The following is a 14126-nucleotide window of genomic DNA, read 5'->3' as shown; positions in this document are numbered from 1 at the left end:
AAACCTTATTAATACACCAGCTATAACTAGAAAGGAGGGTAGCAACTTAAAATAAATACAAATACAATAGGTCAGTTAAGAATAAAATCATAAAATCATTTCAGAAACCCAGTAGAGGAATAGGATAGATGATGCTACCAAAAATCTGAGATTAAGTAGGTATTAGTATTAAATTTAGGAGGGAGGGAGGGAGGGAGGGAGGGAGGGAGGAGCTCTTTAGAAGAGGAAAGCATTTTCCTGATACTAATTCTAAGAAAAAGTTACCATGAGAAGAAAGAGGACACAGAATAACATAATGGAAGCAATTTGTGGCAAAGATGACTGATTCTCCCCAAATATTCATGCACTCCTCTCCATTTCCTATCCCCTGTGAATCCTGGTGGGATCATGTCGTTAATTCTAAACAATGGAATTTGAGCCAAAGTGATGTGTCACTTCTAATCCAAGAAGGATGTACCTTATCCACACCCTCTCTCTCTAGCTCCTGTCCATGCAGCTGGAAAGGAAGTACTCCAAGACCGCAGAGTTGAAAAATAAAAGCAGCTTGAATCCCTGAGTCACCACTTGGAGGAGAGCCAAGTAGAAGAGCTACCCAATCTACATCACACTGTGATATAAAAGAGAAATAAACCTCTGTTGTGTTAAGCCATGGAAATTTTCAGGTTTATCTGTTTCATAGAACAGTATCCATGAGTGATTTGATACTCAATTAAGATTTTGGAGTCAAGAATGTCATTTAGAATAGATGGGTGAGGTGTAATTGTTCTAAGTCAGTGGTTCTCAACCTGTGGGTCGCGACCCCTTTGAGGGTCGAACGACCCTTTCACAGGGGTCGCCTAAGACCATCCTGCATATCAGATATTTACATTACGATTCATAATAGTAGCAAAATTACAGTTATGAAGTAGCAACAAAAATAATTTTATGGTTGGGGGTCACAACATGAGGAGCTGTATTTAAAGGGCCAGAAGGTTGAGAACCACTGTTCTAAGTTGATCACATGCTTCCTTTACCATTCTCAGTCCATCTCCCAAACATACACAGAAATACACACTCCTTTCTGGTACCTTTTCTTTAGTTCACTAGGCATCCTCTCTCTCTAGCAGATACGCTCCTTCGTCTGGGAAGTCTCGTTGACATCAATTGCACTCCATCCTTTCTCTGTAGCATTTAGGAAGTTGAAAACAAAGATGTTGGGGATAAGTTTAAAACAAACTAAATGATGGTAAGAAAGAGAATACCACCAAAATGTTTTTATACACATTGGAGAGTCCTCTATTTCTCATCATTAAAACTCATATCATAGCAAACATGTCACTTCAAATGCTCTGTTAAGAATTCAGTAATCCCTTTTGCCTTGTTGCTACAGAGCGAGCAAGATGGGTCACCAGCAGCTCTCCTGGAGCCATCTAAGGACATGCAGCCAGGGTTCTGGTTCTTGCCGCGTCTGCTCAAACCACCAGGCCTGATCCGGAAGCACGGCCACCACATGTGCCGCCAGAGTTTCCGTCAGTAGCGAAGGACACAGGCTTCATTAAGTTGGACTAAGTGAACTTCCATGAATGGATCGTTCAACACATCTACCTACAACAGAATGCTATACCTTTGTACATAAAGTAGTAATAATAATAATAATAATAATAATAATAATAAAACACCTTCAAATATAAAAAAAGAATTCATAATTCTTTTTGCATAATTTTTATTGTTATAAAAATTATGCAAACCAAAACTATTTGAGATCTCCAAATGAACACTTTCTTGACCAAAAAAAAAAAAATCCTAGGTACATATATTATTTCAACTATATAAACTTTGAAAAAGTAACACTAAGGGGGTAAAAGGGTAGACATGCAATGAATTTCATGTCAGGTGCCAATCTGTACATTTTTCCTCCTCTGTCATCCTGGGCACAATACATGCACTGATCTGACTTTACTTGAGCTGCTGAAGCCCCCAACAAGATGTTAAATACTGAGTCATCCTTCCTGTTAGAGAGCTTAGGGAAGGAGTTGCTGGGATCTACGACTGTAACCTGAGCTTCCTTTACTACAGCTCATACTCAGGACACTATCTCCCAAAATGACCACCAGTTTCCAGTGTGGACCCTGAATTTTTCCACTTGAAGTTCCTATCATTACGCTCCTGTTTTTAAATTTATACAAATTTTTCTTTGGTCCATACTTCAAACTATTATTCCTAAATTTAATCTTACTAGTCTTGCCTACCCTACCCTCCCACAAAAAAAATCTACCCCCTAACATTTGGGCCTATAACTAAGGATGGCTAATAGTATATATTATAGTATGGTATAGGTTTAAAAAAAAGAGAGTATGTAAAACTGAACTGAAATACTCGGTTTGACATAGCATAAGCACACTCACACTCATTAATTTAAGCAAAATGTGAAGTTACAATCTAGATTTAACATCAGGTTTCAAACCACACATTGAATAAGAGCACCCTCATCAGGCCACAACTAATTTATGAGTTATATTAACAGTGCTAAACTGACACTTAGCTTCCAAGATGAAACACTTGTGCAAAAATAAGCTAAAATTGCAGTAGCATGTGCTAGCCATCCCATAATTGCCCCCAAAGTCATCCTACCCAAATCATCATTTAATAAAGCCAATTTCTAGGCATTGTTTTGTGTGTAGCTAAGGAAAAGAACACTAAAGTCAAAATGTTTTAGTTCAAGCTCTACCACTAACTGTGTAAATGTACTTCTCAATCTTGCCCAAATGAAGTGATTTCTCATGCTATATAATTCCAGTAAAGGTAATAATGATATTTATAATTGCTTTACATTTTACAAAGTACTTTGAGATAATTCTTACTTGGTCCTAGTGAGTAGACTTAGTAAGGGTTATACCCATCTTAGAGATGAGTAAATAGTGGCAAAGAAGTCCACTGACTTACTCAAGGTCACAGCCCTGGAGCATGAGCATTCCGGGATGGTTTTGAATAAGGAATAAAAGGTTCTGAATAAATCTGTGAATATCTGTGAAATGATTCCAGTCCTGATACCTGCCCTACTTCTCTTCCCTTTGTACCTCATCATCCACTGCTTGCATTTTACCAATGGGGAAGAGTGCATCTCACAGTGCACGCAAAAAACCCAGGGACCTTGTTAAATTACAGTCTGATTCAGGTCTGGGGTGAGAGCCAGGATTCTGCATTTTTAACATGCTCCCAGTGATGCTGACCAGCAGACCACACTTTGAGTAGGAAGGATTTAGATAATGCTGTATGAGGAGTGTTAATTCACACAAGGAATTTTCTAAATTAAAAAAAAAAAAGATTGGATGATGTTTAAGATTACCCAAATTAAAACAATCTCTGAAATCTTTATTTCTGAGCACTGAACTCTAACCAGTAAGCAAACAGCTTCATCTGATGTGTTGGGAAATGGAATTATCACACCTCCTTAGCAAAAAGACAACTATTATATGAACATATCTACCCTGGATCGCATTATCTTTTATACTTTAATAAAAGTAATGATGCTGCTCAGAGGAAGGTATGCTGCATTTTTTTCCTGGCTACAAATTCATGAGATTCTATTTTCATTTATTTGGCTAATTACTCTTCACATTGCTTTATAAAAACAACTCTGCCACCAAGTGGACAATGCAAAAATTCATCTATATGATACAATATTCAGGCTTCTTCCAATTCCATTCTCCAACCTCACAGGTTAGTAAAGGGTTATTAATCCCCAGCTAATTAACCGAGCCCAGCAGGACTCACTACTTGAAGATGGACGACCTCAAAAGATAAGCCACATGAAAGAATCATTTTCCAGAACCGTTTAAACAATGGCACCAGAATAGAACTGATACTGCAATCAGGAAATATATAACAACAGGTAAATATTTCCTCCATGGACACCAATGATTAGAACACTCGGCTAAAGCAGTTTTCTAACACATGAACTCATGCTAACGATTAATTCACAGCCACAGATCTTGAACAATGAAAGCAATAAGGTTTTCACTGCTTTTATCCTGGGTTTTTATAATTCAATGCCTACTTCAAAAACAGGGAAACAGAAACAAGCAACTTCTTTTTTAAAAAATCCTTACTGTTGAAAGTATTATATATGTCCCCCTTTCCCCCACTGACCTCTTCTAGACGCCCCCCCCACCCCCAATCAGGCCTTCACCACCCTACTGTCAGTGACCATGGGTTATGCATATAAGCATACAAGTTCTTTGGTTGATCTCTTCCCACCCACCCACCCTCCCCTGTCTTCCCTCTGAGGTTCAACAGTGTGTTTCATGCTTCTATGTCTCTGGATCTATTATGATTGAACACAAATTTCCTTAACCACCCGGAGTCAATCAATCTCCCAGACTTTACTGTGTGGGTGTTGGGGCAAGCCTTTAAAAGTCAGTTTAGCCCTGATCAGTTTGGCTCAGGAAATAGAGCGTGGCCTGTAGACTGAAGGGTCCCAGGTTCGATTCCAGTCAAGGGCATGTACCTTGGTTGCGGGCACATCCCCAGTAGGGGGTGTGCAGGAGGCAGCTGATCAATGTTACTCTCTCATCGATGTTTCTAACTCTCTATCCCTCTCCCTTCCTCTCTGTTAAAAAAAATCAATAAAATATACTTTTTTAAAAAGTTCCTCTTACACACACACACACACACACACACACACACACACACACAAAACCTCAGTTTAAAACTCCATGTTAGTCTTCACTTCCTGCTTGCATAGAATCTCAAGATCAACCAGAAGTGAGAGCTTAGGGCCTTCTGAGGTCTTTCCTAAGCACGCTCAAAGCTCTTCCATGTACATGGCCTTCTAAATTACCAGGAACATGTCAGAGCTTTTCAAAGCACCATGGACAGTGCATAATGACAGTTCTATGAGAATGAGGTTTTGAAAGAATTCCAAATACATTCTGCCCCCTCTGGCGGCTGCCAAGCTGTCCTAGGACTGTGTGCTATTATTTTTTTAAGACTATTGCATAGCCGGAAAGAGGAGAGGGAGGGGAAGTGCGGCAAATTAAAATGCCACAGAGCTCACTGTTCTTAGTAAGATTCAGCCATTTTTCCTGAATAAATGATTCCTGAGTTGTAAGCCTCTGGTAAACCCTTACCGTTCTGAAAAAGTTAATTCCAAAAAATTTTGCCAGTTTTTTCTTTTAAAAACAAATATTTTTATTGATTTCAGAGAGGAAGGTTGAGGGAGAGAAAGATAGAAACATCAGTGATCAGTGAGAATCATAGATCAGCTGCCTCCTGCCCACCCCACACTGGGGATCGAACCCATAACCCAGGCATGTGCCCTGACCAAGAATTGAACCGTGCTCAACCACTGAGCCACGCTGGCTGGGCATGTTGCCAGTTTTTTCATTGCCCTTATGGAGGGGGAACTTTTTGGAGGTCCTTTTTTCTGCCAAAGGACATTCTCGCATAACCCTTCTTAAAACAAAAATAATCAAAACCATGGTTAAGTGCAAAAGCAGTAGTAGCCAGACAGCAGCATCACGGAAATGGAGTGTTAGGAGCTGTGGAACAATGAAGACATAACAAAGAGCCTGTGTCTTCTGTGAAATTGCCCCATAAGGCCCATTCAGAACATCCACTAAATTCCAGCACCTCTTCGTCCTCCTTTAATTAAAACTGCTCTTCCTTAAACACCAACACCAAGATAAATGAGAGTCAGCTAATTCAATCTTATCGATTCCCTGTTTTGTTTCATCACTACAGTTACTGTTTTGTTTAATTACTAGAGGTTGTTTTCTACTATTTCTATTTCAAGTATACCTTGACTTGGTTATAACATTTCTGCAGAGAAATGTACTCTACATTACAAACAATCACCTTATAAAATTTTTAAACCCAACAATTTGTTAACAAAGAATTGGCTGTAGGCAATCATGGCTAAAACCAATATTGTGAAAAATAAGTGGTGTAAGCTGGTGGACTTTTGGAGACTTCTGTAGAAAGTAACACTTAAACTGGATTTTGAAGGATAAAAGAGGAATTAGGAGAATGTGAGAAAGATTATATCGCCAAAAGCTTCTAGTTTGGAATCGCATAATATGATCTCAGGTCAGTGAGCAGACTAATTGGCTATCGTGGTGATTAATATGAAAAGGATTAGAAAGTTAAAGTTAGGGAGATATCTAGGTTGGAGAAGACAATAGAAAATTTTAAACATTAAGCATAGAATTTTGGACCTGACTTGTAGGACAAAGGTTCACAACCATTTTCTCTCCTCAAATACACTTGAGAGATGCAATCACCCCCGTAATATCATGTTTCACAATTCAAGAGATCCTCAAATCTGGAGATGAGGTGGTAAGAATGGTATTAGAATCTTGGGGGGGGGGGGGGGCGGTGCAGTAAGGGACATGAAAGATTTCAAAAAGCACCACTTGAGATTATAATATTCTCTTCAGCCCTCCACACCTCCCTCAATGGGAATGAAAAGCCATGGGAAACCTCTGAGGAAAACACTGCCTTTTTGAAAGTGCATCAATGGCTGTATTTCATGGAGCACTTGCCTAATTTCCTAAACATTAGAGAAGTGTATTTCTGTGTTTTTCAAAATGTAATTCATAGAATACTCATCTCCACAATACAATATACAGATGATGCATTATAGAATTGTACATCTGAAACCTAGATAATTTTATTAACTAATGTCACCTCAATAAATTCAATTAAAAATTTTAAAAATTCCACAGATATATTAAAAAGGTTCTGTCCACATAAGTTTGGGAAATCTCACACAGCAAAACCCTTCTACCAGAGATTCACGAACTGTATTAATTAGCTTACTAAAGGATATAAGAACTCCCACATAGAGAAACCTATTCCATTTTTTAAACCCAGAGCTCGCATACATTTATTTGATCACAGAACTTATTCTCACACAATACTTATTAATATCCTAGAATTCCTAGTTGGTAAACACTGGCCTATATTAACTCCTAGGGGGTTGGGGACACATCAGATGTGGCTCAGGACCCGCCATAGATCTTACACAAGAAAATAAAGCAGGAAGTGGCATTGCCCCTGCGCTCTAGAAAATCCACTGCCTACAGCCCATATTATCTAGCTCTCATTTGCCTCTTAAGTTCCTCATGCAGAGAACCCAGCCCTAGCCCTCTCTCCCATCCTTCAAGCCCCGCCTCAAAAAAATGGCTTTATTCAGTGGGATAATGAATCAAGGCTCCCAGTTCCTCAGTGTTTTTCTGAGACCCTCACCAATGTCCATCCCCTGACTGAGCTAAGTAACTGAGCTGGCTAAAGAGAAACCAGCCTGAAAAAGGAGATGGCACTTGTGTGTCTTCCGGTGGAAAGAGTTGTGAAAAGCTGCTGAGCAGGGACAAAAGAAAAGATGAGAATAGGCCTGTCTGGGCCTGAATGAATCAGAAAAGAAAACAAGGCAGATGAGAATGAAAATGAGGAATGACCCTCCTCCTGTCTCCAATTTCCTTCCTCTGAGTGGCCTTTTTAAATTGTTCCCAGCACAGCTGTAGTCAGCTTTTTCCTTTTTTTTTTTTTTTTTTTTTTTTTTTTAATTGAAGGCTTTCTCTTTCAAAGCTGTGCTCTGTGCTCCCTCTGCTGGCCCTGACATAGCAATTAGATCTAAAACCAACTAGAGCAGTGGTTCTCAACCTGTAGGTCGCGACCCCTTTGGGAGTCGAACGACCCTTTCACAGGGGTCGCCTAAGACCATCAGAAAACACATATATAATTACACATTGTTTTTGTGATTAATCACTGTGCTTTAATTATGTTCAATTTGTAACAATGAAAATACATCCTGCATATCAGATATTTATATTACGATTCATAACAGTAGCAAAATTACAGTTATGAAGTAGCATCGAAAATAATTTTATGGTTGGGGGTCACCACAACATGAGGAGCTGTATTAAAGGGTCGCAGCATTAGGAAGGTTGAGAACCACTGAACTGGAGTATGTGTTACTGTGGCCTCCAGTGATGTTTGCCATCGACATATCCTCTCTTAAACTTGCCTATTCTTCCTAACAAAGATGAGAATTCAGCTTCTTTTCTATTAGCAACAACAAAAGAAAGGGAAGGTAGGAAGGGAATGGTTAAATAAGTTGTGGTACTTCATGCTATCAAACGCAGCCACTGAAGTTGTGTCTACCATGTGTGAGTGCTGGGGATAAAAATACTGGTAATACTTGGCCTCTGCTCTCAGGAAACTTACAAGTTAGAGAGAGGAGACCAATATATAACACACTTCTCAGAAAGAAAGGATTTTAGAAAGTTTCTCTAACATGTGACAATATGGATTCTTAATGATCTTAACAGCCATGCATTATGAAATACCTGCTGGGAGCCAGTTATAATAAGCTTTATGTATGTTAGTTCATTTTATGAATTAGGTTCAGATGTGAGCCTAAGGAAGAAATTGAGGTTCAGAGATGCCAAGATTACTCAACTAGAAATGGGCAACGTGAGCATTCAAGCCAGGTCTGCATGGCTTCACATTACACCCCTCTCAATCATCATGGTTTCCACAAATATCATGGCCACCTGAGGCTGCCCTCCACTTGGTTGCTGAGTATAATGTAAAAGCCTAATATGACAGTCAACAGCAGTATCCTGTGTGATGTTCTCACTGAGCAAAGGACTGTGTGCCCTATGTGAAGCTTCTGGCCTTAAGGAGTTTACAATATAATGAGGCAGGAGCTATATACAAAATAAATTAAACATAGCTAATAGAGTTTACACATGCCCAAAACAGCCAGTTTGAAAACAATGAGGAACAAATTCCATATGACCAAGAGCAGCCAAAATACCCCAGGGGAAAAAAAATTTAAGAATTTGTCAAGCCTTTTTGATAGAAATTACTGAAGAGAACCAAGATGGCGGCATAGGTTAACGCCGGAGTTTGCTGCTTTGAACAACTACTTCAAAAGTGAAACTAAAAGACGGAACGGACATCACCCAGAACCACAGGAACGCTGGCTGAGTGGAAGTCCTACAACTAGGAGGAAAGAGAAACACATACGGACACTCAGAGGAGGCGCAGTGCTGAAGTCAAATTCTGAGGTGCGGAGTTCGCGGAGCGGGCTGGCAGCGGAGGGGGCGGTTGGCGTTTTCAATCCAGAGGGAGTCGCAGACTCTGAGCTCCAGATCCGGGCGAGTCTTTAGGGACCCAGACTCAAGCGGGAGAAGCGGGACTGTCTGGCTTCGGTCAGAGCGAGTGCAGCTTTCTCTCCAAGGTTTGCAGCCATTGCTGGGACTCAGAGAGGCAGAGCCCCTGGGGACAGGACTGAGAGCCGCCATAACTGCTCTCTCTGGCCCACCCTGTTGATCCTGTGCGACCCGCCCCGCCCAAGCCCTGCACACAGGCATTTGCCGGATAGCCTCAGGCAAACGCCAGATTAGCACCTCCCTAGAGGACAGAAGTTCTGTCACTGCTGACACAGCTGATTCTCATAGCCACTTGGCCTGGAGGTCAAACCCTCCCTGGAATTAGCTACAACAATCAAGATTTAACTATAAGACCACGAACAAAGACCACTAGGGGGTGCACCAAGGAAGCATAACAAAATGCGGAGACAAAGAAACAGGACAAAATTGTCAATGGAAGATATAGAGTTCAGAACCACACTTTTAAGGTCTCTCAAGAACTGTTTAGAAGCCGCCGATAAACTTAATGAGATCTACAAGAAAACTAATGAGACCCTCGATGTTATATTGGGGAACCAACTAGAAATTAAGCATACACTGACTGAAATAACGAATATTATACAGACTCCCGACAGCAGAACAGAGGAGCGCAAGAATCAAGTCAATGATTTGAAATGCGAGGAAGCAAAAAACACCCAACCGGAAAAGCAAAATGAAAAAAGAATCCAAAAATGCGAGGATAGTGTAAGGAGCCTCTGGGACAGCTTCAGGCGTACCAACATCAGAATTATAGGGGTGCCAGAAGATGAGAGAGAGCAAGATATTGAAAACCTATTTGAAGAAATAATGACAGAAAACTTCCCTCACCTGGTGAAAGAAATGGACTTACAGGTCCAAGAAGCGCGGAGAACCCCAAACAAAAGGAATCCAAAGAGGACCACACCAAGACACATCATAATTAAAATGCCAAGAGCAAAAGATAAAGAGAGAATCTTAAAAACAGCAAGAGAAAGAAACTCAGTTACCTACAAGGGAATACCCATACGACTGTCAGCTGATTTCTCAACAGAAACTTTGCAGGCCAGAAGGGAGTGGCAAGAAATATTCAAAGTGATGAATACCAAGAACCTACAACCAAGATTACTTTATCCAGCAAAGCTATCATTCAGAATGGAAGGTCAGATAAAGAGCTTCACAGATAAGGAAAAGCTAAAGGAGTTCATCACCACCAAACCAGGATTATATGAAATGCTGAAAGGTATCCTTTAAGAAGAGGAAGAGGAAGAAAAAGGTAAAGATACAAATTATGAACAACAAATATGCATCTATCAACAAGTGAATCTAAGAATCAAGTGAATAAATAATCTGATGAACAGAATGAACTGGTGATTATAATAGAATCAGGGACATAGAAAGGGAATGGACTGACTATTCTTGGGGGGGAAAGGGGTGTGGGAGATGCGGGAAGAGACTGGACAAAAATCGTGCACCTATGGATGAGGACAGTGGTTGGGGAGTGAGGGTGGATGGTGGGGCGGGAACTGGGAGGAGGGGAGTTATGGGGGGAAAAAAGAGGAACAAATGTAATAATCTGAACAATAAAGATTTAATTTAAAAAAATAAATAAAAAATAAAAAATTACCTAAGTGTAAAAAAAAAAAAAAAAAAAAAGAATTTGTCAAGCCTTTTTGAAGAAACCTAGAGAGCTTTTATGGGAAAACATAATAAAGAATGGCTAGAAAAACAACCTATGTCCTAGATGGGAAGACTCAATATTCTAAAAATATTAATTATCTCCAATTTGTTCAATTTAAAGCAATTTGAGGTATAGTTACTGAATTATTGTGATATCAGCACAGAAACAGGCATATAAATCAATTCAAAAGTCTAATTTACAAAGTATAGGGGGTAATTAAGTCTATGGTAAAAGTAATATTTCAAATTAGTGGGGGAAAAATAGTCAATAAATGGTATGAAACAACTCGCTGTCCACTTGGAGAAACACAAATTCCTACCTCACAAAAGACACGAAAACAAATTTCAGGTGGATTAAAGTTTTAAATATTAAAAAAATAAAATAAAATAACAGAATATTTACAGAAAATAAGGGAATATTTTTATCTGAGGCTAGGAAAAGAAGCCTTGCCGAAAATGACAGTAAAGTCCAACATCATCCCAAAAAAATCATGTTTGTCTAGGTAAGAAGCAAAAATGTCTGCAAAAGAATAGATACAAAAAAAAGAAAAGCTTCAGAGGAAACATTTGAAAAATACACCATAGTCAGAGAAAACAACATTTATTATAAAAGCCAACTTTTACTGATTTATAGGAGAATGTCAATACTTAATAAAGCACATCCTGAATTAGTGAGTACTTGAAAGTTTGCAGCTTGTGGAGTATTGACAAACTCTCTAGCGACCTCAGAAACAGGATGATTCAAAAATTAGTGACTTTTCTTTCTGAAAAGCCAATCTCTAAAAAGCAATAACAGTAAAATCAGTGAAAGTTGTCATGAGGTCTAAAATCTTGTTTTAAAATCTTGTCTAAAATCTTGTTTTAAAATGAAAAATGGTGAAATGTCCGATTTCTCCTTCCCAGGGATCCACCTTCTCACCTGCTCCATCTTCCAGGTTTTGTCAAACTATCAAGGGAAAGATGGAAATACCTGTGATGTTTTGTATTACCTGCTGTGCTTTTTATTCTCAGTTATCCCTTTTGCATAAAAATTAAGAACAAAGAAAATGGAGGAAGAAGAGGAAGGACAGAGGAGGAAGAAAGGGCAGGGAAAGAAGAAAAAGATTCTCAGCTGTTAATGTTTCAAAATAGATTTTGGAAACTCCCTGAAGAGAGAGTATATGGACAGCAAACACCAACATAAATGCCATAAATTGAGAAGAACACCTGGGGTGATAGGAGGTTCCCAACTAGGCTAACTGGAGTTCCCACAGGCTGAAGGAGGGCAGAGAGTCCGAAGGAAGCAATCCAATTCGCCAGAGTCCCCACTGGAAGGTGAAGTGGATAGACTATAATGATGAGAAGATGCTCAGTAAATTGGGGACTCAAGGGCTGGCTTCCCACGTGAGGTAAGGTCTAAGAGGCCCTCCCCATATGACTACAGAGTGACAGGGCTGGAGCATGGTGTGTGGGGCAGAGCCTCTCCAGGCTCCCACCACCTCAGAATGCAACAGAAAGTTTCCTTGCCCCCACAACAGGGCCACAAACGTGGCTGAGAGAGAACCAGAGCACCTGAAGAGGCCTTGTAGAGTATGTAACTGGCGATCGGAGACAGAGATTAACAAACATTAGCAGCAGGTGCCACCTTGGAGAGATGAAGGTCACAAATCAGAAGATCTCGCCCTCCTCTAGGTTCCCACACACACATAGATGCCACCCCATGTAGAAAGAAGGGAAGGGGAGGTCCTGAGTTAACTGAGGAAACCCAACACTACCTAGATTCAGCCTCAAATATCAGGTAAAATGGGGCTCAAAGAGCCCTAACCAGTTTGGCTCAGTGGATAGAGCAACGGCCTGCGGACTGAAGGGTCCCAGGTTCGATTCCGGCCAAGGGCATGTACCTTGGTTGCGGGCACATCCCCAGTAGGGAGTGTGCAGGAGGCAGCTGATCAATGTTCCTCTCTCATCGATGTTCCTAACTCTCTGTCCCTCTCCCCCTCCTCTCTGTAAAAAAATCAGTAAAATATTTTTTAAAATGGGGCTCAAAGAAAGAGTTATATTATAAATTACAGCTTACATTGGTGTAGGCCTGAATTTGTGGATTGTGAAACGTGCACCCACCACACAGGATTGTTTTAATGACAAGGTGAAACTGAGACAAGGGAGGTCCCATACATGCCTCTCCAACTATCAGGTAGGTGCTTGTTATCATGACCACAGCTCATGATTTCATTGCCCAGCCACTCTCTGCTCCACTATTTAATAAACGGAAGGTGCACTGCAATACGACCAAGTTTGTTCTGCTTATTTTTACTGTAAGCAAGAATATACCAACACATTACCTCCGAATTAACATATTTCATTTTCCCACATATTAGCAATGTAACCAGAGCTTTTAATTCAGCCACCCCACCTGTAGCACAAGGCATTACCTCTAAGCTGATAAGATACATTGATTCAAGATTTTCCTTATATAGAAGGATAGATGATTGAAGAAAGCATCATTCTCAAGAGCTACAGTTCAGACCAGTTTTGTGGCTTGCTTGTTAAACCCAATTTGATCACCCTGGGTTAGATAAACTCAATTACTTACCTGTCTTCACCTCCTGCCAGGCACCGCTGAAGGACATGGATTGCTTTTTTTTTTTTTTTTTTTTAAGTTATACCATTTGGGAGCAATAAAGTAATTTTCATTCATGTGTTTATCACAAAAAGGATTGCAATTGCTTACCTACTATATACGAAGAATTTGCATATTTGCTTAATTTAAACTTGACAACTCTCCTCATCTTATAGATTAGGATACTGAGTCTCAGAAGTTAAGTTACATTCCAGGCACAGAGTAAATAGCAATGTCTATATCTGAATCCAAGTTTTATCTGATTTCTTTCCACTCTTCCGCAATGCCATACTAAAGAAAAATTTCTTGCCCAGGAATTCAAGGTCTAGGTCTAGGATAACAAGAGTCATTCGACCACTACTACCACTCTCATCTCCTGCCCACCCCCCTATCATATGCCTTTCCTCTGCCACTCACGCACAGCCATTCCCCAGCCTTGCTTTCCTTCAAACCTTTCAGAGCTGTTCCCTCTGCTCAGCCTGCCCTAGCTTTCCTCCCCACTTAGAGAATTCCAACCCATCCTCTAAGTCCCAGAGGGACTTTGAAAGTTTTGCTCCCTCTCCCAAGGATTAACTGCCTCCACTCCAGCTTCTGCAACTTAGTTTATTTTCATATATATATATATATATATATATATATATATATATATATATCACTTGAGATTGGCACTTATCTGCATGTACCTCTGTAACCAC

Source organism: Myotis nattereri (genome assembly GCF_964212035.1).
Source record: "Myotis nattereri genome assembly, chromosome: 1".
NCBI classification, from domain to species: Eukaryota; Metazoa; Chordata; class Mammalia; order Chiroptera; family Vespertilionidae; genus Myotis; species Myotis nattereri.
Note: the sequence above shows the minus strand (reverse complement) of the source record.